Consider the following 24,721-nt stretch of genomic DNA (forward strand, 5'->3'; position numbering starts at 1 on the left):
TAGTATTATAACTTAAGCAGCTCGTTTTGAAAGCAAAACGCAAAACCTCATCATTCATGTGATGGCTCCTAAATGCATCCTTTACATTTTACCTGTAAAATGTTCTGTGTTTGCTGACAGGTTAAATGTATACTATACACAGAGAACCAACATTTCTCTTTGTAATACTGCAGCAATCTTACTAGTTTTAGCAGCATTCTTATTATTTTAAGCTGTCTCCATTGTCTTCTAAACACCATAATTAGAAGCCTGAAAAGCTTACAGCAACCAAACCCAATAAGGTCTCATTATGAACAAAATATTCTACTGTGGCTCAACAAGTGACCTTGTGTAGTCAAACTCGATGAAGCCTTCAGCCTTCCTGCCCCATTAGGGCTTCAGGTATGTATCAAGGTTGCCCCTCCTTTATGGAGTAGTATTTAGCAACTCCATTCAAGTTTAGTTTCTTAGCCATAATTATTTTCTTACTGGTCTCTTTGTTTCATTTTGCACATAGAAAAGGAAACCTGTCTGCTGGAAGGGGTTCAGAGTATCCCTTCTTGGTGGAGTGGGGTTTTATAAATGAGTTGAATGAGACAGTCAGTGAGTAGAGAGCTGAAATAATTAAAGGGTATGACTAAAGAAAGTAGAGACAGGGGTGATTTTAGGGCCCCAAATATATTTTCCCTCACCAGATCAGTGACTTTTAATTTGATGCTTAGCATTTTTTTCCATTTGATTCAAACCTCCTTGAACTGTGTCCAAAAGTGAACTCTTGTGGGAGATTTAATAAATTAAACATTATCAGTCATTTACACATGAGTATAAAGAAGTATGCAATTTTTTTTTCTTTCATAATGAGATAGAGAAAGCAGAGGGTTCTAGATATCCATTAGGGTTGAAGAAGAAAGTTCAAAAATACTAAGTTGGCAAGATTAGAAAACAAGTTTCTTCTATTTTCACCCTCTCTCTTTTTTTTTTTTTTCTTTCTTTTTTGTCTTTTTAGGGCTGCACCCACAGCATATGGAAGTTTCCAGGCCAGGGGTCAAACTGGAGCTGTAGCTGCCAGCCTATACCACAGCCACAGCAATGTGGGATCCAAGTTATGTCTGCCACTTAGACCACAGCTCATGGCAGCACTGGATCCTTAACCCACTGAGCGAGGCCAGGGATCCAACCCACATCGTCATGGATATTAGGTGGGTTCTTAACTTGCTGAGCCACAATGGGAATTCCATGTTTTATTCTCTTGTTTTACCTGAGATTGCTGCTAATTTGAATTCTTTGCTTCAGTACGTTGCCACACCCTTTTGTGTAGCCTCTGTTGACTGAAAAAAAAAAAAAAAAAAAAAAAAAAAGAAGCACAATGTGCGAGTTAAGTTTTACTTGAGGCAAGAATGAGGACTGTAGCCTGGGAGACAGCCTCTCAGATAGCTCTGCAGAACTGCTCCAAAGAGGTTCCTGTCATGACTCAGCAGAAACAAATCTGACTAGTATCCATGAGGACACAGCTTTGATCCCTGGCCTCGCTCGCTCAGTGGGTTAAGGATCCAGCATTGCCTTGAGCTGTGGTATAGGTCACAGACACAGCTTGGATCAGGCATTGCTGTGGCTCTTGGTGTAGGCCAGCAGCTTTAGCTGTGATTTGACCCCTGGCCTGGGAACCTTCTTATGCTGCAGGTGCAGCCCTAAAAAGACAAAAAAAAAAAAAAAAAAAAAAAAAGCCAAAGAGGTAGGGGGGAAAGTCAATATATGTGTAATTTTGGTGAAGTGGGGGGTGGGGGAGGGGGGCTATGCAATCAAGCACACATTTTTGCAGAAGGCTGCTGCTGGTCTTGTAAAGGCTATTGCTAGTCACAAGGAACAGATGTTACGATGAAGGATTTTAGTGCTTTTCTAGATATGAGGAGATGCAAGAATTGGGCTCATAAAATCTCCTGAAAATATCTATCTGAAGGTCTCTTCTGTCAGTTTTCTCCCAGAGTACATCCCTGATCTTCACCCTGAACTCCTTTCAAGGTGTGTTGAAGGTCAGGGGTCACAGCAGCTTTTGGTTTAATCCTTGTAGAGACAGATAGCAAGCATCAATTTTTAGTTGGCCCTTCTAAGCTTGGAAATATTAGTTGGGAGAGAAGTGAAATGTGTTGTGATATCTTAGATCTATTTTAGGGAACAAGTTCCCAAGCCAGGGAGGTACAGAAACTGCTTGGTTATGAAATATTCTCATTTAAACCATGCATGTGAATGTGGAAATAAATCTTGGATATTTCCCCCCTCTATTTTATATTCTGCTGGTGAAACACTGAACTCTGAAAAATGGGCATGATATGATTGCTTTTAATAAATCCCCTTACCTATCACATGTTTTCAAGGTTTGCTGACTGTTTGCTAATTAGCAAGCTATATTTTTCTAATTTCTCTAATCTTTAGAACAGAATAAAGCATATCAATCAGCATAAACCTCCGAGAAGCTGCTTATCTCTGAAATCCCAGCTCAGATATTGGGAGATGCTGGGTCTCTCAAGCCAGGAAAGCCCTACTTGGCAATAGTCCTTTTCCTCTCCTTGCTTTCAGACTAGATTCAGGTTTTCTTTTTCCTTTTGTCTTCTCTTCTTTGCTACCTCTCTCCTACCGCGTGCGCGCGCGCGCGCACACACACACACACACACACACACACACACTCACACACACGGAAGAGGCTGAGCCTGTTTATGAAACCAGGAGTTGATACTCATTCAACCCAGGGGAAAGTGACTTGACTGACTAAGGCAGTGGGGTTCAAAATCCAATTTGAGAAACGTCCCCATGTCAGGATCATATCAGGGAGGTAGAAAAATGACCCACTGACTTGAAAACCTCTGGAGACACTGCCAGGAATCTGCCTCTCTAACAGGCTCCCCAAATGCCTTGTAAACCATTTAAATAGAGAGTTGCTGCCCTGGGGATCCCATTCTCCACAGAAAGGAGCACTTAGCCCCAAAGAACATAATTATTGAATCTGAAACTCTCTCCCCAAAGACAGACACGTTATCACTCCAGTTCCTGAGTCTGGCACAGAGAACAGGAAGAGAGAGGAGGAGATTTTTACTTTCACTGTGTGTCCCCCCAGCCCCCCATGCCTACTTGCGTTGCTCATACTTCCTAAGGACGGATGTCAGCATAATGTGCTCTGGGGGTACAGGATGGGGACCCCCAGCAGGTCCCTCTGACCGAGGGACACTGTCCTTACTGGCTCATCGTGATGGCAGAAGGAGGTGGCTCAGCTTCAGGACATTAATTTTCCTATAGCAGTTCCCAACATGTAGTGCTTCCTGATTTAAAAAAAAGAATCAGGGAATTCCCATCATGGCTCAGAGGCAATGACCCCGACTAGTATCTATGACGAGGTGGGTTCAATCCCTGGCCACCCTCAATGGGTTAAGGATCCAGAGTCACTGTGACTTCAGTGTAGGCTGGCTGTAGATCCGATTAGACCCCTCGCCTGGGAACTTCCATATGCTGTGGGTGTGGCCCTAACAAGACAAAAATAATAATAACAAGCAGATGAAGAAGAACAGCCATATCCCACTAGCTTTATTTTTAAAAAATAAAAGATAAGTACCTGCTATTTTTCCTTTTCGTCTATACTTTTCCAGATGTTAACTTCATCCTTATCTGTTTCAGAGGATCTTGAGCCCCTTAGCAGGAAAGGGGCTATGGAAAACTTTAAAAAAAAATTTTTTTTTTACCTGCTTCTAACTGGACATAGCCTGTAATCTGAAGATGCAGGACTGAAATTCAATTTGTGATCCAGCAGAAAATTAAAAAGAAAAAACTTCTTTCATGTTGGCAATAACTTTAAAATCCAGCCAAATCCTGGGAAGACATTCTCGGCAACCTCAGAATCATGCCAGTGTGATGCTGGGTTTACTTTGCCTTATTTGACAGAAGCTCTTGAAGGACTTTGACTTCTACCTTTCTGGTGAGAAGGGTGGGGAGCGAGAACTTTTTAAAAAATAATTGCAGTCAAACTATATGAAGGAGTTTGAGGACGAAGCTCATTGTGGATAGCAATGAACTGATAGGATGAATTAATCACAAGTTTTCTACGGGTAAGGTTCTTGAGTCTCATCTTTTTGGAAATAACTTCTCTATGTTAAAAAATCCAATCTCTTGGCATTGCTTCTAAGGTCCTTAAGAATTTAGGCACAGAATATCTTTTAGTCTCACAGCTCACCAATTGCACACGTGCACAATCCAGTCTTACTTAACGGTTTTGTTTCTAGAACATTCTCCAATGCCTTTTTGTCTTCACACCTGCTAATTTTCCTTCTGGAAAATGTTTCCTCTGTGCTCCCCTGCCCATAACCACTCCTCTTTGCTGTGTTTTGAATGAATGAATGAACAACCAAGTGAGGGAGAGCCAAGAGCCATGCCAAGGAAAACTAGTTCTACCCTCAAAGCATGATTACATAAATAACAGATATTTCTAGAAATAGATTGCTAAAAACAAACACCGATAATATTTACCTGTAATGAATATCCCAGACATCCCTCGTCAAGGCGGTAATAAACAGTGCAAAGGATTGAAAACCAACAGTGAAAACAAAGCAGGGAGAGCAGGAACCAGAAACACTTGCTCAGGCTCTGAGAAAAAAAAAAAAAAATGTCCTCCCAAACTTTTGTACAATCTCTGCTGTGGTAAAAAACGGGGTGTTGGTCAGTGAACGTGGATAAAAGGCCCTAATTTCTATTCACAGTCACATGAAACAACAGGCAATTACAAAGACTAGAGCTTTGTATAGATTTAAAATCCCTTTTCAAATTATTGAACATAGGCTTGTCCCCTCTTCTCTTTCCTCCTAAGGCTTTGAGCCACTTTGAGCCAAGAGATCAGATTTTTCCCCAGTTCTGATATCATGTGATTTTGAAATCTACTCTAATTCAAAGGCCTGAAGTGCATTTTAAAGATTTGAATATGGGGTTCAGCTGCCAAAGCCACCCCTGCATCCAGGTGTGGCTATTTTGAGAAGAGGGTGAGGGTGAGGCGGGCTAGGCTTTTGTTCCCCCCACTCTATTGAGGCGGCTGCTGTCCAGGGGAGGCGCCAAACCCTGCGGCCTATTTTAAGGCCTCATCTTACTTGGCCCATCAGTAGCTTTTGGCAATGACCGCTCCCTCTCTTCTTCTTGAAACTCTTTCTTAGTTTCCCTCTGATAGCCTCTTTTTTGATTCCTCGTCATTTTCCAAACTCTTCACATGGGAATGCCTACAGCTCAGTTTCTTGCTATCTTCTCTCTATCCAGACCAGCTCTCTAAGTGCCACCCTTCAGTCTCAGAGCTTTTATACATGCTATTGACTCCCAAATATATGTCTGTATTCCTGGGGATGTGCCTAAGCCAGCTTGCCTGGGATCCCAAGAGCACATTTCTTCCTCAGTCCATATTCAATGACCGTGACTTCATGTTGGTAATTAGAGGTCAGCCATGGTCAGGTATTTATACCAAAGAAATTGGCAAGCACTATTGCATCTTGGACCTCTTTTTCTTTTCCCCCAGAAAGCTAGTTGTTAAACTTTCCCACAGTGTTTCCTGACTTCTCCCACTGAACTGCAGATGTCTGTGTCCAGCTGCCTACTGGCTGTTTGCTTTTGTAGATCAAACATGTCCCAAACTGAATTCCTCGCACCCAGCCCTGGCATCCTTTCCGCTGCCCCCTCCAGCTTTCCCCTCAGTAAGTAGCAAGTCCATCTTTCTAGCCATGCCGGTCAAAAATGTCTGAATCATGTTTGACTCCTTTCTATCATATTACAGATTCAAACTCTTAGTAAATCCTTTTGGTTTTACCTTCAAAATGCATCTAGGACACTTAAAATACTTATTCAGGTGTCTTCCACAGGGTGCATGGATTAGATACCACAGGGAGGAGAAGAGGAGTTGTGTTTCTTGCTAGAGCTGACTAATCTAGTCAGGACTGCTTGCTGTTCTTCTCAGCTACTGTGCCCCTCTCCTAGTCGAACAAACACATGGTAAACGAGTTTTCTCTGCTTCACTTTATTTTTTATTCTTAAATTTTATTATTGTTTTGTGGGTTTTTTTTTTTTTTTCCATGCCCATGACACATGGAAGTTCCTGGGTCAGGCACTGAACCCAAGCCACAGCTGTGACCTGAACCACAGCAGTGACAATGCCAGATCCTTAACCCACTGCACCACCAGGGAACTCCTGCTTCACTTTATGTCAGGCTCCATCCACATATCCTCTTATGTGCTTATTTCAAAAATTAATCAACAGCCTGGGCAATTTTTATCAGTATCCTTCCCACATACTTTCTACCACATGGAAGGTGTGTATGAATTCTGCATTTTTACCTTTATTTTAGTTCATGCAACACAAGGCAACAAGTCAAAGGTGGACTTCCCATGGAGCTAATGAAGCTTCATTCAGCTTCAGACTTACTTGCTTGGGCTCATGTGAATACGGGGGACGGCAGGGAGTCTTAGAGTGTTCTGGGGAGGGAGGAAAAGCCAGGTTGCCACTTCAAAGGCAAGTCAAAGTCACCACTTATTGAAATTTAATTTGCTGATTATATAATCTGTGAAAAGAAAGTTGCCACATGTTCTCTATAAATATATTTGAAATATTTAGGAGTTCTTTAAAGGTGTTCAAGCCATATTCCCGATTTCTGATCACATGAGGTGAGTCCTGATTTTAGTTGAGTCTTCCACAGGGTTTACACCATATTGTTACACGTCCTCCATGTGTAACTGCAACTTTGACAATTCCCCATCAAAGTAAACTCAGAGCAAGAGTAAAGCAATCATTATCCCAGAATATATTAAGGGCATAAAATGGGACTTCAGAAACATCAGCTCTTAACATCTGCTCAACAGTATTGTCTTCTCAATGACCACTTTTCTCCCTCTGACACTAACATTTTGGAAGGTGGTACTGCCTCTGTCCACCCAGAAAAGGACAGAGTAGGGTCCTTCAGACTGAAAAAACAGGAAAACCACACTAAGAGACTAAGAGAATGATATAAAAAAACTAAGTTTTCCAATTTTTAGAATTTTAGTTGGCTAGTCTTTGAATTGTAGACGTGCAGAGGGTCATCTCCCTTAAATGTCACCCACTATCCTGTTAACAGGCAACCACAAAACAAACAGATGGCTAGAGAATGGGGTGAGGGGTGAGGGGCAGATGGGGAGGGAGGGAATGCCTGCTGGAAATAACTCAATTCTTGGTTTAGCAAGTTGTGTGGGCAGACCTCTGCTAGAAAAGTTCACAGGAGTTTTACTCTTGAAAAGTCGGTAAGATTGGATTACATCTTTAAAATAATTGTTCAAATAAATAGACTAGCACAGAGGAGAAGCTTATATTGACTTTCTGTTTACCCAGAAGGGGGAGAAAAGTACAAAACAAGCTTTTCTTTAACTGCAATGGCAATCTTCTAATAGCAGTACTGACTCGCTCCAAAATACAGGACTCAGAGGTTGATAATCATCTTTCAGCCTGGGTTATTGCATGCAATTTTTCACATTCATTCAGCCTGCTTCATATAGCTCTTAGTAAAGTAACTCTCTTAACAATAAAAGCTTTTATGGAGCCCATTACATTGGAGAGCTAACCACTCCTGGTTTTCTTTTTTTTTCTTTTTCTTCTTCATCTTCTTCTTTTTACTGGCTCCTTGGAATATTTATAGCTGCCTTTGTTCTCACTGCAAACTTATACATCTGGCTGTGTGTGGCCATTTCTGTGGTTCTGATTGGGCATGAAATGGCTGGGTGTGTGCGTATGTGTTTGAGTGGCTTCGTTTTTGCACATGTGGATTTCTCTTTATCATTCTGTCACTGCAGCTGTTCATTGTTTAGCATCAGTATATTTACCCCTGGACTCTTTCCACTCTGAGCTTCGCAGCATAAAACTTTACATGTTGCCATCTTCCTTCTTCCTGATGAACAGGTTCTCTGATGGAGGGAGTCTTGACTGAGGCTGGGCTTCAGGAACAAAAGCTTGCCTCCCCGAACACTGAATGAACGGATTAGATTCCCTGGCTAAGTGTTTCATAGGAACTAATTTACATGAGCAGAGCAAACACATTCTGGCCTGGATCAAGAAAGAACAAGGGAGCTTGCTCTGTATCTCAGCCTCATGGACAAGAGCACAGTATGCATGAGAAGAAGACATCTTTACTGCTGTACCCAGGGACTGCATTTAGGCCTGACAGCATTGGCACCACAGTCTCCAAACTCATACCAAACTTGGCCTTGCCATCACAATTTCTCCTGCTATTAAGTTCATCTTCTTACCTGAAAGATGAGAGAGTGGTCAGGATGGTTGACTCTAAAGCCAAGGTGTCTGGCCAAGTTATTCAATTCACTGAGCCTCAGTTTCTGCACCTGCAAAATGGTAATATAATAATATATATACATTATGGGTTGGTGGTAAAGATTGAGATAATAAATCACTTTAAGTGCTTAAAACTATAGCTGACCCATAGTAAGATCTTAAAACACTGGATCTTGTTAGCCCTCTAATTAGAATGTAAGCTCCATGATGGTAAATTTTTGGTCTGTTTTTTTTTTCTCAGCTGTATCTCTACAGGTGCCAATACATACTTGCTGAGGAAATTCCTCACCAGGTTAACCTAAGAATTCATTCCAGCAAAGGAATCAGGGAGAGGAGCTTCCTAAAAATCAAGTGTAAGGAAGCTATGGACCTGGTTCCTGCTGAGTTCACATCCAAGAAGATTTGGTTTAAAGGAGTCTGGAGGTGTTTCATTTCCCAATATTGCTTCTAGGTCAGTGACTCTCAGATCTCTCCAGAAAGCAACACAGGTGATTCCCAAATTAACAAAAATCCATTTTGCTTTTCTGCCTTCCTCACTAGAGAAGAACAGGGAAATTAGTGCCTCTCCCCTCCCCGACCTATCTCCTAGGGGTGAAATTCTCATCACCCACAGTGGTCACTTCTCATGACAACTCTCTGCTGTGAGGCTCATTCTAAAGATCTTTGGCATAGGAGGCTGTAAAAGATCATGATGCCTTGACTCCAATGCACTGAATCCAATGGGAACATAAAATTCCTGTTGCCAAAGACAATTGGGTATCACTCATCCCTTGGCTTTAATCCTGGAGTCTACAGAGGCATTTTTAGCCCACTTTGCTATTTAGGGTACAAAGGTAGCAGTATGGTCAAATGGAACTCTTTCAGAATCAGTTTTAATTGAGGCCCTGAAAGCACAAAGCAATAGGTGGCAGATGTGTGTGTAAGTTTATTCATCTACAGCTTCATTGCCCTATGGGCCCATGCTCACCTTCATGGCTCCCTTAGATAGCAGATGAGTTAAAGACAAACTTGACCCCTTACATGCTTTCAAGCAGGCAGTCTGCAAAAGAGGTGCATGAAGGAACCACAAGTGGCTTTGCTGATGGTAGAGGAGGACAGAGCTGCTCCAGTGTCACCGCAGCCCACCCCAGGGCTTGCTCGGGTACCTGATTCTTTTAGGAACTCCCTGGGGTATATGTTGAGCAGTAGATGCAGTGGGTCACTTGTGCTCAGCGTCAGGGAACAGACCTCTCCCCTCCCAGCAAAATATGAGCATTATTGCAGAGATCAAGAATTTACTGGAATATTACCCACTGCCTGGTAGCCTTGATTCACTGTAACCTGCTTTAAGTAACCATGCTCCATCTTACATCGCACACACAAACACACACGCAATAATGGTTTTCTCTAATCTTGGGAAGATATAGCCTTGACTTCTAGCAACAGCTCTTTGTCCACCAAAAGCTTTGAAGAGCTAGAGCAGTGATTCTTAACCAGGGGACAATTTGGCCCACCAGTGGGCACAGGGCACTGTCTAGAGATAATTTCGATTCTCAAAAATTGAGAGAGGAAGGAATTTTCTACTGGCAATTCGTAGATTAAGGATGCTGCTAAACATGCTAAAAGGCACAGAACAGCCCCCACCCCCAACTGAAAGAATTGTCTGGAACAAAATGCTCTTGGAGCCAAGGTTAGGAAACCCTGTGATTGAGTCTCAAAGGTAAGCCTGGCATATTGTTATAAAAACATTGAAGTTGAGTTTTTTGCATGGGAATTTTCTCAATCAGGTTGTCTTTTGGAAAATGTTTATAATCTTACAGCAGCTTCAGTTTAATAGAAAATAAATATAATTTTTTTTGTGTGTGTGCTTTTTAGGGCCGCACCCATGGCATATGGAGGTTCCCAGGCTAGGGGTCTAATCAGAGCTGTTGCTGCTGGCCTTCACCACAGCTCACAGCAACTCCCAGATCCTTAACCCACTGAGCAAGGTCAGGGATAGAACCCACAACTTCATGGTTCCTAGTCGGATTCATTTCTGCTGCACCACAAAGGGAACTCCATAGAAATATAAAAATTTTTTCCAAAGTAAAATAATCGTTATTAAAGCTGGTTTCTAAGGAAATGTTTGGAAGTCTTCCTGAAAACAAAGTCATCTCCCTAGCTTGATGTAAAGAAAAACTGAGTAAACTAGTCTTTCCAGTAATAACCCACCAGCCCATAGCTGGATACCAGAGGCATTTTTTAAGTACAAACATTGTGTGTGAAGCCCTGCTTGCTCTCCAGCGGGCAGCACATCACATGACTTGTCATTACAGCCTCTACAAAGCAGATGTCAAGTTATCCAATTCAAAAGCATTTTTCGGCATTCCTGTCATGGCTGAGTGATTAACGAATCCAACTAGGAACCAGGAGGTTGTGGATTCGATCCCTAGCCTTGCTCAGTGGGCTAAGGATCCAGCATCGCCGTGAGCTGTGGTGTAGGTGGCAGATGCGGCTCGGATGTGGCATTGCTGTGGCTCTGGCTTGGGCCAGCAGCAACAGTTCCAATTAGACCCCTAGCCTGGGAACCTCCATATAGCCCAGGAGCGGCCCTAGAAAAGACAAAAAAAAAAAAAAAAAAAAAAGCATTTTTCTTTCAGTTTATTAAAAGTTGCTTGAGGAGTTCCCTCTGTGGCACAAGGGGATTGGCAGCATCTCTCTAAGTTCGATCCCGAGGCTGACATAGTGGTTAAAGGATCTGGCATAGCCACAGCTGCATCATAGGTCACAACTGTAGCTCGGATCTGATCCCTGGCTGGGGAACTCTATATGCCTCAGGGCAGCCAAATGAATACATAAATAAAAGTTGCTTGAGAGGCACAGTACACATGACCATCACCCCATGAATGTGGGGATGGATTTTGGAGGAACGAAATGCCTTCTAACAATTCTCTCTTGTAGAACTTTATCCCATCTATGCAAAGGCCAGCTTTCCATTCTTTCTGGCTTTTTTTTTTTTTTTTTTTTTTTTTGGTTTTACTTTGCCACGTGTCTTAGTTCATTCAGGCTGCTGTAACAAAAGACCACAGACTAAGTGGCTCATAAACAACAGAAATTTATTTCTTACAATCAGGATGCCAGTGTGGTTGGGTGAGGACTCTGTTCCGGGTCTCAGACTTCGCACATGGCAGAAGGGACCTGGGAGCCCTGTGCGGTCTCTTTTACAAGAATACTGATTCCACTCATGAGGGCTCCACCCTCATGACCTAAACCATCTCCCAAAGCCCTCAGCTCCCAGTACCATCTCACTGGGCATTAGGATATCAATGCATGAATTTGGGAGGACACAAATATTCAGACTCTAGCACTAGGATTACGTTAAATGATGCCCTAACTTTTCATGTTTAGGCTTTATCTGCCTTTCTCCTCACTGCAAACATAAGTGATCAGGAGTGTAACATTATATAAATCTTTCTTACCATTAGTCTTTTGAAATGAAGTGCATTATTTGTTCAGAAAATCGTATCATATTTGTATAGAATTAATTTGTTCTCACTGGGCTGCAGTTTTAGGAGGAGGCACCCAATAAAAATAATTCTTGGAAGACAAAACATATCAACATAGAGGCAATATTTATATCATGGGCTTCTGTAATATGGAAAATTAAATATCACCCTCCAGTCAAATGACTTAGTGCCCTAGAGAAAGATTACTGTTGGTTATGCCTGTCTACATGAAGTATGCATATCAGACTGTTCTCTGATAGCACAATATTCAAGAGAGACTTATCGAGAGCCTTTCACTTGCCAGTGTTGTACTGGGTACTGTATATGGTATATAGCTCCTATAATTTGTTGGAAAAGTTCTACTTATGACACTTAAATTAGTTTATAATTGTGATTGTGTCCATGAGTGGATAAATTATTAATTGAATTTCATTCCTTAATCCATTCCACATATATGTGAAATAACTCTATGTACTAGAAATTATGCTAAGTGGTAAGCACACCAAGGCTTTTTATTAAAGCAAAAAAAATCCTTATTTAAGTAGGAGAGGCATAAAACTTTCCAGGTTTGTTAAAAAAACAGCTGAGATTGGCAGTCACATTGTGGAGCAGTGGAAACGAATCCAACCAGGAACCATAAAGTTGCAGGTTCCATCCCTGGCCTTGCTGACTGGGTTAAGGATCCGGCGTTGCCATGAGCTGTGGTGTAGGTCACAGACACCCCTTGGATCTGGTGTTGCTGTGGCTCTGGCGTGAGCTGGCAGCTGTAGCTCCGACTGGACCCCTAGCCTGGGAACCTCTGAATGTGGCGGGTGCTGCCTTAAAAAACAAACAGAAAAACCCCAAAAACAACAACAACGAAAAACCAAAAACCAAACATCTGTGATGGAAAGTGTGGGCTGGCACTCAACATCCATTTTAACCTCCTTCCACTGAGCCTTCTACTACAAGCAGCTGGGAAGCTAAATGCCTTGTTTTCCAGAATCTCTTGCAGCTGGAGCTCAAAATGCCAAGGAGATGCCCTCATGCCAGACTTAGAAGGCAGGCGTAAAGTGGAAGCCATCTTCCTGCTGCTTCCCCAGTTTTCTGCTGGCAAGTGGCATCGTGGAGATGTTGGTTTTTCCACAGCAGCTTCATGGGTAATGGGAGGCAGATGTGGTTGTGGTGGCAAGCAACAGCTTCCTCTTCCTGAGATGAAAGCTCCAGTCAACAAACCCAGCAGGTGCTCCACCTTCCTGATGTGGCAGCTTCTGTGAGGGGCCAGTTTGGGGGTGTGATTCTGAGAGCCATTCCCGAAGGACCCGTCGGGAGCCCGTCTCTAGCACGTCCAGCAATTTTGTAAGTAATTACTTCTCTATATTCATTTTGCTTTAAATTGCCACATTTTGTTCCCTATAACAAAATACAAACTTGGAAAGGAAGCCACAGGAACTACAGGCGTCAGTCTGCCATGTTGAAGGCCCGGAGGACAGCCGCCAGGCTCAGGCTTTAGGCTCCTGTGGGATCAGAGTCATGAGATAGATTAAAGTCTGCACAGTGTGCATTGCCAGGCTGGGTAGTTTTCCCTTAGGCATCGGAGGGCACTTTGCAAGTTTTGTGCTGGGCAGGACACGGTGGAGGTGGCACCCTTGGAAACAAGAGAATGTGTTCATCTTTGTATCCTCAGTGTCCAGCAGAGTGCTTGGGGCTTATTAGCCCTTGGCAGGGCTTTTACATGCTAAATTATGAGAGTGGTGCTCTAGCGGCATTTGTCAGGCTAAGAGAGGAGCAGAGAGCCAGTGGCATCACCTAGGTAGGAAGTTAAAGGAGACTGCAAGAGGACACGAAGCTTTTGAAACAAGACTCAAAGGGCACTAGTGACTGTATTCGTAAGGATTCAACAAGAGAAGCAAAACCAATAGAAAACAAGTGTAGAGGAGTCGTGCTCAGTGGTTAATGAATCCGACTAGGAACCATGAGGTTGTGGGTTCGATCCCTAGCCTTGCTCAGTGGATTAAGGATCTGGCATTGACGTGAGCTGTGGTATAGTTTGCAGACGTGGCTCGGATCCTACGTTGCTGTGGCTGTCGCTACAGCTCCAATTCGACCCCTAGTCTGGGAACTTCCATATGCTGCGGGAGTGGCCCTAGAAAAGGCAAAAAGACAAAACAAAACAAAAAAAGGAAGTGTAGAGTATTAAGAGATTTACTTCGAGGATTTGGCTTATGCAGTTGTGGGAGCTGGCTAGGCACGTCTTAAATCACTAGGCCAGGTGGTCAGGCTGGAGTTCTAGGGCCCACAGGTGGAATTTCTTCTTAAGTGAAACCTCCACTCTGCTCTTAAGGCATGTCAGCTGATTGAATCAGGCCCACCCAGATCATCTAGAAGCTTCTCCCTTAAGCACATCTAGAAAAACCTTCAAAGAAACACCGAGATTCGTGCTTGAGTAACTGGGAGCTATAGCCTAGCCAAGTTGACACACCAAAAAGACCATCACAGGGACCAACTGAAGAGAGGAAATAATAGACAAGGATGAGGAAGGAGTCAGGTGCAGCAGGTCCATCTACTCTTGATGCTCCAGCATGCAGGTTTGAGATACTTGAAGCTCATTCAGGAAGCAGCCTATCCAACTCCATGAGGTTGCTCAAGGGGGTTTACAGCTGAATTCACTAATAAGCAGAAGAACTTCACCCTTGTGATTAAGATAACTCTAATTTATTATCCAAACTGGGACACTACTGAGACTGAAAGGAGGTTCTGTTAATGTCAGGACCACCGGTAAAACCCAGGACAGTTCCAGGCAAACCAGAGCACATGGTCCCCTCTCTCAGCCTGAGATGTTTGGGACCACCCTCTGAACTCATGTTTCAAGGTTTCCTCGGTATTCGTGGATGTACTATGTTCCTCCTGCCCACCTTCAATGTCGCAATGGGGGGCAGCGCCATTGAACTCAGAACTATGTGAAATTTGTTAAAAATGTGTGCAGCAATTTTATTAATATTGGAAGATCATTTTAAAAAGCAAGCGTTTTTTTCCTTAAATGAACCAATTTCCAAGTGAAAGGATTATCTTAATGAACATTAATGGATAACAATTGTGAACAATTAATGGCCCTCATACCATCCATGTCAAGTGATAGAGTGATGTTACAGAGGTAAGAGGCCCCAGGGTATAACAGTTAGGAGTTTGACTCTGGAGTAACATCTTTTGGGTCACATCCTAAATTTTTTGATACTGATAATGTGAATTTGAACAAGTCGCTTATTTCTCTAAGTCTCAGTTTCCTTACTCCTGAGATGAGGATAAAAATACAGCATATAGAAGTTCCCGTCGTGGCTCAGTGGTTAACGAATCTGACTAGGAATCATGAGGTTGCGGGTTTAATTCCTGGCGTTGCTCAGTGGATTAAGGATCCGGCGTTGCCCTGAGCTATGGTGTAGGTTGCAGACGTGGCTTGGATCCCGCGTTGCTGTGTCAGCTGGTGGCTACAGTTCCGATTAGACGCCTAGCATGGGAACCTCCATAAGCCGTGGGAGCAGCCCAAGAGATGGGAAAAAGACAATAAATAAATAAATAAAGCATACATCTGGGAGTTTCTCTTGTGGTTCAGCAGATGACAAACCTGACTAAAATCCGTGAGCACACAGGTTTGATCCCTGGCCTCACTCAGTGGGTTAAGGATCCACCATTGCTGTGAGCTGTGGTGTAGGTCACAGCTTGGATTCTGAGTGGCTCTGGCTGTGACATAGGCTAGCAGCTGAAGCTCCAATTCCACCCCTCACCATGGAACTTCCATATGTCACAGGGGTAGCCCTAAAAAGCCGTAAAAAAAAAAAAAAAAAGAAGAGGAGTTCCCGTTCGTGGTGCAGTGGTTAACAAATCCGACTAGGAACCATGAGGTTGTGGGTTCGGTCCCCGCCCTTGCTCAGTGGGTTAACGATCCAGCGTTGCCGTGAGCTGTGGTATAGTCTGCAGATGCGGCTCGGATCCCGCATTGCTGTGGCTCTGGCATAGGCCGGTGGCTACAGCTCTGATTAGACCCCTAGCCTGGGAACCTCCATATGCCGCAGGAGTGGCCCAAGAAATAGCAAAAAGACAAAAAAAAAAAAAAGCCCATATTATGGGAGAATTTGAAGACTAAATAAAACACCTGTCCATGGTGGCCTAGCAGTTAAAGGATCTGGCATTGTCACTGCCGTAGTACGGTTTCTATACCTAGTCTAGGAACCTCTGCATGCCTTGAGCGTGGCCAAAAAACAAACAAAAACACTGCATGTTAAAAATGCTTGGCACGGTGCCTGGCAAATAATAAATTTTCTATACCCATGGATTATTATTGTTGTAATACTAGATATGCAATCTTTGAATCAAAATATCAAATAAGAGTTTTTTCAGGCAATGCAATAAAATATTACGAATGTATTTACTTTTAGGACTATTAATGTTTGATAGGGTTTTGTTTGTGTTTAGTAGCATGTCCATTCCTATTACATTATCCTGCTGGCAAAACCATAGTGGATCTGGAAATATGCTTCTATATGACAAGCCTTTCCCAGACCAGTATTAGACATCATCCATGTCTTCCAAACCTTTTCCATAAATGTGGCTCTTGTCCATGAAGTGTAATTATTGAATACAGCTCTGTTTTTTGAGATTTCGGCTGAGAGACAAACTAGCAAAGGCATAGGACTGTTTAACCTTTCTAGAAGGGATGGGGAATAAAAGATCTTTCCCGCTATGCTCTGTAGTTTATGAGACTATCTCTAGATAATTCATTAGTTCTAAGGTGACATGAAAATCAATTAATTTTAATGGTGGATAACAGATTATGGTATTTAATAGTTTATCTAATTTCATGAGGCACAGTGAATTAGACAATGCCGTGTAAATCTAATAAGAGTTGTGAAAGCTCATTTGACTGTCAAATACAAAAATGAATGCGTGTGTCAGGAATTAGATAAAAAAACTAAAGCATTTTGTACAAACTCTGTATACAGTTTCTATACAGATTTAAGATAGGAGCCTTAAGAAACATAAAATACTATGCCCCAAATACTGTAAATCAACTATAATAAAAAAAAATTTTAAGTTATTTATTAAGCTCTTACTATTTAAACTATGGTTTCTATTAAAGAGCACAGAATGATGCATGCATCCCTCTCATCTTTTTTTTTTTAACGTAAGTAGAGTAACTTATAAATGTTTGTGGTAAGAAGTTCTTCATGAAGGGTTATTTATGCATAACTGAAATGATGGAGTACCAGGCTGTTGATTTCCACTCAACTGTGTGGTATTAAAAATAGCCTATTTTGGAGTTCCCACCATGGCTCAGTAGTTAACGAATCCGACTAGGAAACTTGAGGTTGCAGGTTCGATCCCTGGCCTCACTCAGTGGGTTAAGGATCTGGCGCTGCTGTGGTGTAGGTCACAGACGCAGCTTGGATCCCACGTGGCTGTGGTGTAGGTGGGCAGCTACAGCTCTGATTAGACCCCTAGTCTGGGAACCTCCATAGGCCATGAGTGCAGCCCTAGAAAAGACCAAAAAAAAAAAAAAAAAAAAAAAGCCTATTTTCTCTCTTAAAAAAATTTATTATTCTCAATTCAGCCCATTTTAACTCAAAAAAAACCCCCAAAACCAAAAACCCTGCAACCGCTTCCTCTTAAGATTTAGCACAGAGACTTTGAGCGAATTACTCTCTCCCTCTCCTGAAGAACTCAATTTACAACCCAGTCTCCATTATGCAATAGAACAGAATGTACAAAGGCAGCTTTGCTAGAAAGTTTCTTTTTAAAATGCTCTTAAATGGTTTCTTTGAAATAGTTGCAGCTCTACAGTAAAGGAATCAGGAGGTCACAGTTGCCTGGTTTCTATTGATTCTCCTAGTTAATAAAGAGTTAAACAGTGAAGTGTGGTCTTTTATTTTTATTTTTTTTTTAAAGGCATTTTGAAGGTGCTAGAGAGGGAAGGCCTGGTCCTAAGTGGTCATGTGGCCACCGCCATTCATCTTGGTAGTGACTATCTGTCAAAAGTGGCAAGAGTCCCCGTTAACAGCCCTGACCTGAGCAGTAATGAAGGGAGAGTGCACGGCAAAGTGTCCATTATCAGCAGGTCGGGAGCAGTAAATTGGAGCAGTTTGCTTCAATCTTGCTGCAAGTTGAAATGTAAGATAGGTGGGGATCAGCAAGAGGCAATTTTATCCTATGATCATTTTTGTCAGATCGCATCAGAGTGGCAACTTAGTTCGATGCATGATTTCAATTAACCAACTCTGGCCGTAATGCTTCCACTGCTGAGGGGTGCTCTTTGCCGAGCCTGGGTTCCTCATTATTTCTCATTCCAACCCACCTGAGTACCCACAGGTGTGAGAGACTGTGAAGTTAGGGACAAGGAAATGACATGTGTGGATGAGAACTGCTGCCTCTGACAGGAAGCATCATGGTGTCTTGGGTGGCTCTAAATGCTACCTTGCTTTTCTGTACATTTCCTAATTCATAAATTTGTTTTTAATGAACTTCAACTCTGGGTTCTAAATATGTTGAACTTGCAAGTTGTTTATTCTTTGACAAAGGAATTAGCCTTTTGCATGACAATTTTAGGGAGGGTCGGGTCACAAAATTCTCTACTCATGCTAAGTCATAGGAAGCTGCTCACAAGCACCAAAATAAAGTGTGAAGTTGAAGACTAAAGCTTAGTTAACTCTTAGAAAGCTGAGAAGCCTTTCCTAGATGGAACCGAGTGAATACTGCTTTCAGTGATTTTACAAAACATATGCGTATGTACATATGCAAAGCCATCTCTGCTCTCAAGAAATGCACAATTCAGGATGAGAAATAGGTCCTACACAAACAGCTGTAATAAAAGTAGGAAGTGCCCTAAGGAGGAAATAAGATCCTGTAGAAATTTAGAGAAAGATCCCTTATGGATGGGGAAATAACAGGCAAACATGAAAGAGAGAAATGTTTAAAACATTAAACTGAGTCTTGGTGGATGGGAGGACATTTTCAGGTGAAACTGGAGTTTTAGTTTTCAATAGCAGCCTAGCAAGTTACCATACATTTAGCTGCTTGAAACATCACCAGTTTATTAGCTCACCGTTTCTGTGGGTCAGGACCAGAGTTAGCTGGGTCCTTTACTCAGAATCTCACTAAGACTGAAGTCAAGGTGTTATTCCAGCCACAGTCTCACCTGAGGTTTGGGTCCTTCAGCTAAGCTCAGGCAGGATGTTGGCAGAATTTATCTCCTGGTAGTTGTAGGACTTATTCCCCACTGGCTCATAGGCTGCCAACTGGAGGTCATTCTCAACTCCTAGAAGCCACTCCCATTCCCTGTGTGGTTCCCGCCACAGGGTGAGTTGGCTCCTTCAAGACCAGCAGGATTGATCTTAAAAAGGGCCCTTCTCTCTTAAGCCGTTACCTGATTAGGCCAGCCCCACCCAGATAATCTCCGTTTTGATTAACTCAGAGTCAGCAAATGAGTTACCTAACCCCAGGAGTGACAGGTTCCATGAGGTGGAGGGGACAATACAAGGTGTGTTTTCAGGAGGTGAGGCCCTGGGGACCATCTGGCATTGCATTCTAGAACAGCTTTTGAGAAAAAGGAGGGAGGCGGGCAGGCAGGAAGGGCTTGCGGAATTTTGGCCTGGAAAGGGATTTTAAGTCCGTGAAGCATTTTCAAATTCAGAGTGCAAAACTCCCCAAAGTTTTTTAAATAGTGACATCATTGCCATCTTGATTTTTTTAAAGTGGTCTTTCTTTTTTTTATTTAACGATTTTAATTTTTTCCATTATTGTTGGTACCATCAGGATTTTTAAGAAAATGATTCCTGTGTGAAGGATGGATTGAGAGAGAAGGGACTGTTTCATCTGTCTCTCTATACAAGGTTGGAGTCTGGGAACCGGGTCTTGCTGCTATTTGCCACAGGATCCCCAAGTGGAACAGAGTGGGACGTTGGTTACATAGACAGACATTTGTCAAATGAATACATGAATGAATGAGTGGAAGCAGGAGAGACTGGAAACAACTGCCATAGTCTGGGTGAACAACTAATGGAGAAATTAGGGAGCAATGCAAAAGGAAAGGAGGAGAGGTATTGAAAAGATAGTGCAGAGCCGTAAGCAGTGGACTTAGACCAACAGATAAGGAATAGGAAGAAAAGAGAAATCCAAAGTAAGATTATAAATCAAGATTTATAATATGGGTTCCTGGGAAACAAGAAAATAATGAAAAAGAATAATTATGTCTATGCAGAGAAAATCACTTGGTCTAATTTTTTTACTTTTGAGACAATTTTTTTGTATTGTATAGATGGACCCAAATTGTATTCAATGGTGTCTATTTTCCTACAGGCCTATAGTTATTTTACTTTCCAGTTTTATTGAGGTATAATTGATATATAGCACTATATAAGTATAAGGTGAACAGCATAATGATTTGACTTATGTAGATGGTGAAATGGTTACCACAGTAAGTTTAGTTGACATCTGTCATCTCATATAGATGATAAAGAGAAAGCATTTTTTTCCCTACCGATGAAAACTCAGGATTTACTCTGAGCAACTTTCAAATATGCCATATACCTGTGTTAACTGTAGTCATCATGTTGTAACATTACATTCCCATTACTTATAACTGGAAGTTTGTATTTTTCACAACCTGTATTTTGTTCCCCTCACCCACCCCCAGCCTCTGGTAACTACAAATCTGATCTCTTTTTTCTGTAAGTTTGAGTTTTTGTTTATTTACAGTGGCATATGTACATTTAAAATGTATATATATAAATAATTTGGAAAAGTTCATAAGTGACAACCAAGATTCCTGGAGTAATACAGGATAGATAGATCTTATTAGAAAAGATTAAAGTAATTGAGCCATTCGATCATAAAAGCTTAATGTGGGAGATCCCTGAAGGGCAGTCCCGTCTAACATTTTAACTAGTGTAGACTCTCACAGCACGCTTGGACAATTCCAGAGACCAAGAATCCATTGGATTTTTAGACAGCCCATGAAAGTCTTGAACAGCATTAATTGTTAGGCTTCCACCATATATCAAAATAGGCCTTCTTATGCTCCGTCTCTGGTGCTCATGGCCTGGTCTCTGGAGCAGTGTCCAAGAGATATAGTGTTCCTCCACACGACAGCACTGACGACCAAGGCAAGTTCCATTTCTTGTGAGGAATGCATTTCTGAGGAACCTCACCTATTCAAAATTCACGAAAACGGAGACTAATTCTGAAAAGGATAGTGGTTATTGCTGTTTACTGGCTAAAGCAGTGCTTCTCTGTGGCAGGAAGGAAAAGTTATAATTCACCCGCTCTCTAGCTTTAGATTTATTTAATTCTTGATTAATTGTTAATGGTGGAGTATTGCCTTTGGAAAATAAGAACTATTTCGAATTCACTTAAAAAGGCAGAGAATTATGTTTGAAGAAAATTGTCATGTCTCCAAGGCCTTTCTTCCCAAACCCACTCAGGGTTTGGAAATAGTGAGAAGTGCCACATTCCTCTACTGAAGGACATTTCTACCGATGGAGGCAAATTTGGAACAGGCAAATTAACTCTCTTGAGGTCTTCAAGGATTTGCATATCCAGGTGGCTGAGAAGCAGCCCAGGTGGCCCATTGAAATTTTTCAGTACTGATGACATTGTGACTTTTGTGCTTTTTTTTTTTTTCTCCTTAGGGCCGCGCCCATGGCACATGGAGGTTCCCAGGCCAGGGGTCAAATTGGAGCTACAGCTGCCAGCCACAGCCACACCAGATCCGAGCCACGTCTGCAACCTACACCACAACTCACGGCAATGCCAAATCCCTAACCCACTGAGCGAGGCCAGGGATTGAACCTGCAACCTCATGGTTCCTAGTCGGATTCATTTCTGCTGTGCCATGACGGGAACTCCCTGACTTTTGCTCTTTAAGCCCACTTTTCTTGAATGTAATACTGTATCCACACTGAAATATTTCCAATAGAGGATATAAGGCATATCTAACAAAATACAAACTTAAAATATAGATTGGCAAATGCAAGTACCATTGATTTTTCAATATATTCATGTATGTACATATATATAATGTCAAATATCCCGAAGTCTTTTATTTGCCTTAAGCCTTCAACTTTGAGTGAAGAATAACTACTTCTGTTTAAAAATATAATTTTATTTACATATTGTTATATATCACCTTATAATTCATTGTGTGTATTTTGTTCAACATTCTACTTTCTTCCTCATGAATTACTGAAGTATACAGAGAAATATCAGAAACAACAACAAAAACACTTTGTGTAACACATCACATAAAATTTTCTAGTAGTTTTCCTGTAAGAAATGCATGTTCCAATCAAACTTTTTAAAGCAAGAAAGTTAAACCCTAACCCCCATCATTTTTTGCTATTTTGTTCTTTTCAAATAAGTAGCAAAGCCATTGAAGTTTGAAAGGGCACCTCTCCCCTCTGAAAACTTTGGGGCTTTTTTTACACACCAAAGATCCCCAGCAGTGGACAGGTTTATGTATAGACACAGACTGAATTGTCTGAAAAACTGTAAAGCAGTAACTGGGCTAAGAGAGAAGTAAAATGTTGATATCTGAATCCTTTCTCACAGGAAGCCAAGAAAAAATAAAAGTGAAATTGTTCTCCTATGGAAGCTAACTATGTCAAAATAGTACATTACTGAAATGATTATTATTTAAATTTTTAGCACTTTCCATGTAGCTCCCAACATAACTATTTGGCATGGCTTCTACAGTGGCTGTGGCTTGACCACTAGCTCGGGAACTGCCATATGCCACAGATACGGCCACTTGATTAAAAAATTATTTTAAAAAATAAATTTTTAGGCCAATAGCATGTACAGAATGAGAGAAAAGGGGTTGAGAGGAAATGTTCTTAAGAAATCCTGGTAGCTGAAGTGTCCTTGGTTTTCTACAGTTGCTCACCTGATAGAAGGTTAAATAACAGGGTCATATTTTCAGAGTCTATTCAAATAATTAATCAACTGTGAAAAAACTGGAGCGACCTACCTTCCTCACTAGTTAGCCTTGATCTGCATTCTATCCATACTAACCAAGTACAAAGCTTGAGAAGATAGCATCCTTGGTTATCATTATCATTTTATTATTACTTTTTTGTGTCTTTTTAGGGCCACGCCCACGGCATATGGAAGCTACCAGTTTGAATCAGAGCTGCAGCTGCCAGTCTACACCGAAGCCGCAGCAACACAGGATCCGAGCTGCGTCTGTGACCTTCATCACAGCTCATAGCAGTGCCGGATTCTTAACCCACTGAGTGAGACCAAGGATCAAACCCCCATCCTCATGGCTACTGGTCATAGCTGTTTCTGCTGAGCCATGATGGGAACTCCCAAGATAGACTCCTTTAGAAAAAGAAAGACCGAAAACACAGTGTGGGCGAGAGAGATCCTAAGACTGTGAGAGTAACCAGTTGTGTGAGGGCTCTAGGAAAAGGGAAGGATGGAAAACCAGAGCGCATCTGAACTCACTGGGCTTTGAAAGGAGGAGGGAAAAAGAGGTTGGAAGCAGAGGTGATTTTTTTCATTGTGAAGAGAAGGTGGAGTAACTCCCTTCTGATGACTTTCATTTTTGAAACAAGAGATTTAACATCCCACATCTTTTATATTAACCAGGTTCATGGACTGAGGACACACCGTCCTCTTCAACTCCCTCTCTTACACACACACACACCCACCATAGTTAAGGTCATAAAAAAAGATAGAGGGGGGAGTTCCCCATGGTAGAGTAGTGGAAACAAATCTGACTAGGATCCATGAGGATGTGGCTTCAATCCCTGCCTCACTCAGTGGGTTAAGGATTCGGCATTGCCATGAGCTCTGGTGTAGGTCACAGACATGGCTCAGATCCCACGCCGCTGTGGCTGTGGTGTAAGCTGGCCGCTGCAGCCCGGATTCGACACCTAGCCTGGGAAACTCCATGTGCTGTGGATGCAGCCCTAAAAAATGAAATAAAAAGTCAATCAAAGAGTCACATTGAGGGAGTTCCCGTTGTGGCACAGCGGAAATGAATCTGACTAGTATCCATTAGGACATGGGTTCAATCCCTGGCCTTACTTAGTGGGTTGGGGATCTGGTATTGCCGGTGAGCTGTGGTGTAGGTCGCAGAGGCGGCTCAGATCCCGCATTGCTGTGGCTGTGGTGTAGGCTGGCAGCTGCAGCTCTGATTTAACCCCTAGCCTGAGAACTTCCATGTGCTGCAGGTGCAGCCCTGAAAAAAAAAAAAAAAAAAATTGATTATCTTCCTGCCCTGAGATAAGGCTAGAAGGAGATGAGCTATGAGCTATATAGCTAGTATGGAAAGTAGAATTTGGACTTCTGTTTCCTTTGCATTTTTTGAAACTATGTGTAGATTAGAATCAGCTGAATTAAGCAGGTGTTGCCCAGCACTTACATACACTGATTAATGGGACCTACACAGTAATTAAGGGGAATATGTGATTGAGCCTAGATATTATCATGACTACACACTATAGTTCAATATATGTATGAGATCACCTTTAAAAAACAAATTTACATTATTTTTCTCCACATTTTCAGCCTTAGTAGACAGACTCTTGACCATTCCTGGTAAGCAGCATGACACATCATCTCAGTTGTGCATATCCAATGATATTTCTTACAATATCATAATGTTTTACAGTATCGTGATGGAAAGGGAAAAATGATTTAAGGTGTCTAAAATAAAGAAATTCAAATACTCTTTATATAGACTCATTCTTATGTTTGGTTCACCAAATTCAGAATCCAAAGACTCTGTACATATGTGTGTATGCAATTTGAACTAAAAAAAAAAAAAATCCCCAATGAAAGTATAAAATTAAAAATAACTGAAAATAGTTTATGCACTGCTGCCTGTTTCTATACTGATTTTTTTAAAACCCTTGCTAGTTTTTCACATTTGCTTTATGCCCTTTAAAGGACTCAGATTCATAATATACAAAGAAGTTTA

General features: G+C 41.8%; 1 long non-coding RNA gene across 5 annotated transcripts in view; it reads left to right on the top strand.

Annotated features, from left to right (window-relative positions):
- The window catches only part of LOC110262299 (uncharacterized), a 247,190-nt gene that overhangs the window by 50,870 nt on the left and 171,599 nt on the right, over positions 1–24,721 (top strand). Inside the window, exons 5-7 of one of the 5 annotated variants that reach the window (XR_014816822.1) lie at positions 3,643–4,070; positions 7,919–8,365; positions 8,547–10,129. The exons of 1 other annotated variant lie outside the window; for it this stretch is intronic. This is a non-coding gene — a long non-coding RNA (uncharacterized LOC110262299). Of the gene's footprint in view, positions 1–3,642; positions 4,071–5,855; positions 6,018–7,918; positions 8,521–8,546; positions 10,130–19,551; positions 21,922–24,721 lie in introns of those variants that run through there. 3 more of the 5 variants (XR_014816825.1, XR_014816823.1, XR_014816819.1) reach the window with 3 other exon arrangements.

This window comes from Sus scrofa, chromosome 9 (assembly GCF_054392235.1).
Source record: "Sus scrofa isolate SSC_HxYL_T2T_F1_AM1 chromosome 9, Sscrofa_HxYL_maternal_Yorkshire_Landrace_v2.0, whole genome shotgun sequence".
NCBI lineage: Eukaryota > Metazoa > Chordata > Mammalia > Artiodactyla > Suidae > Sus > Sus scrofa.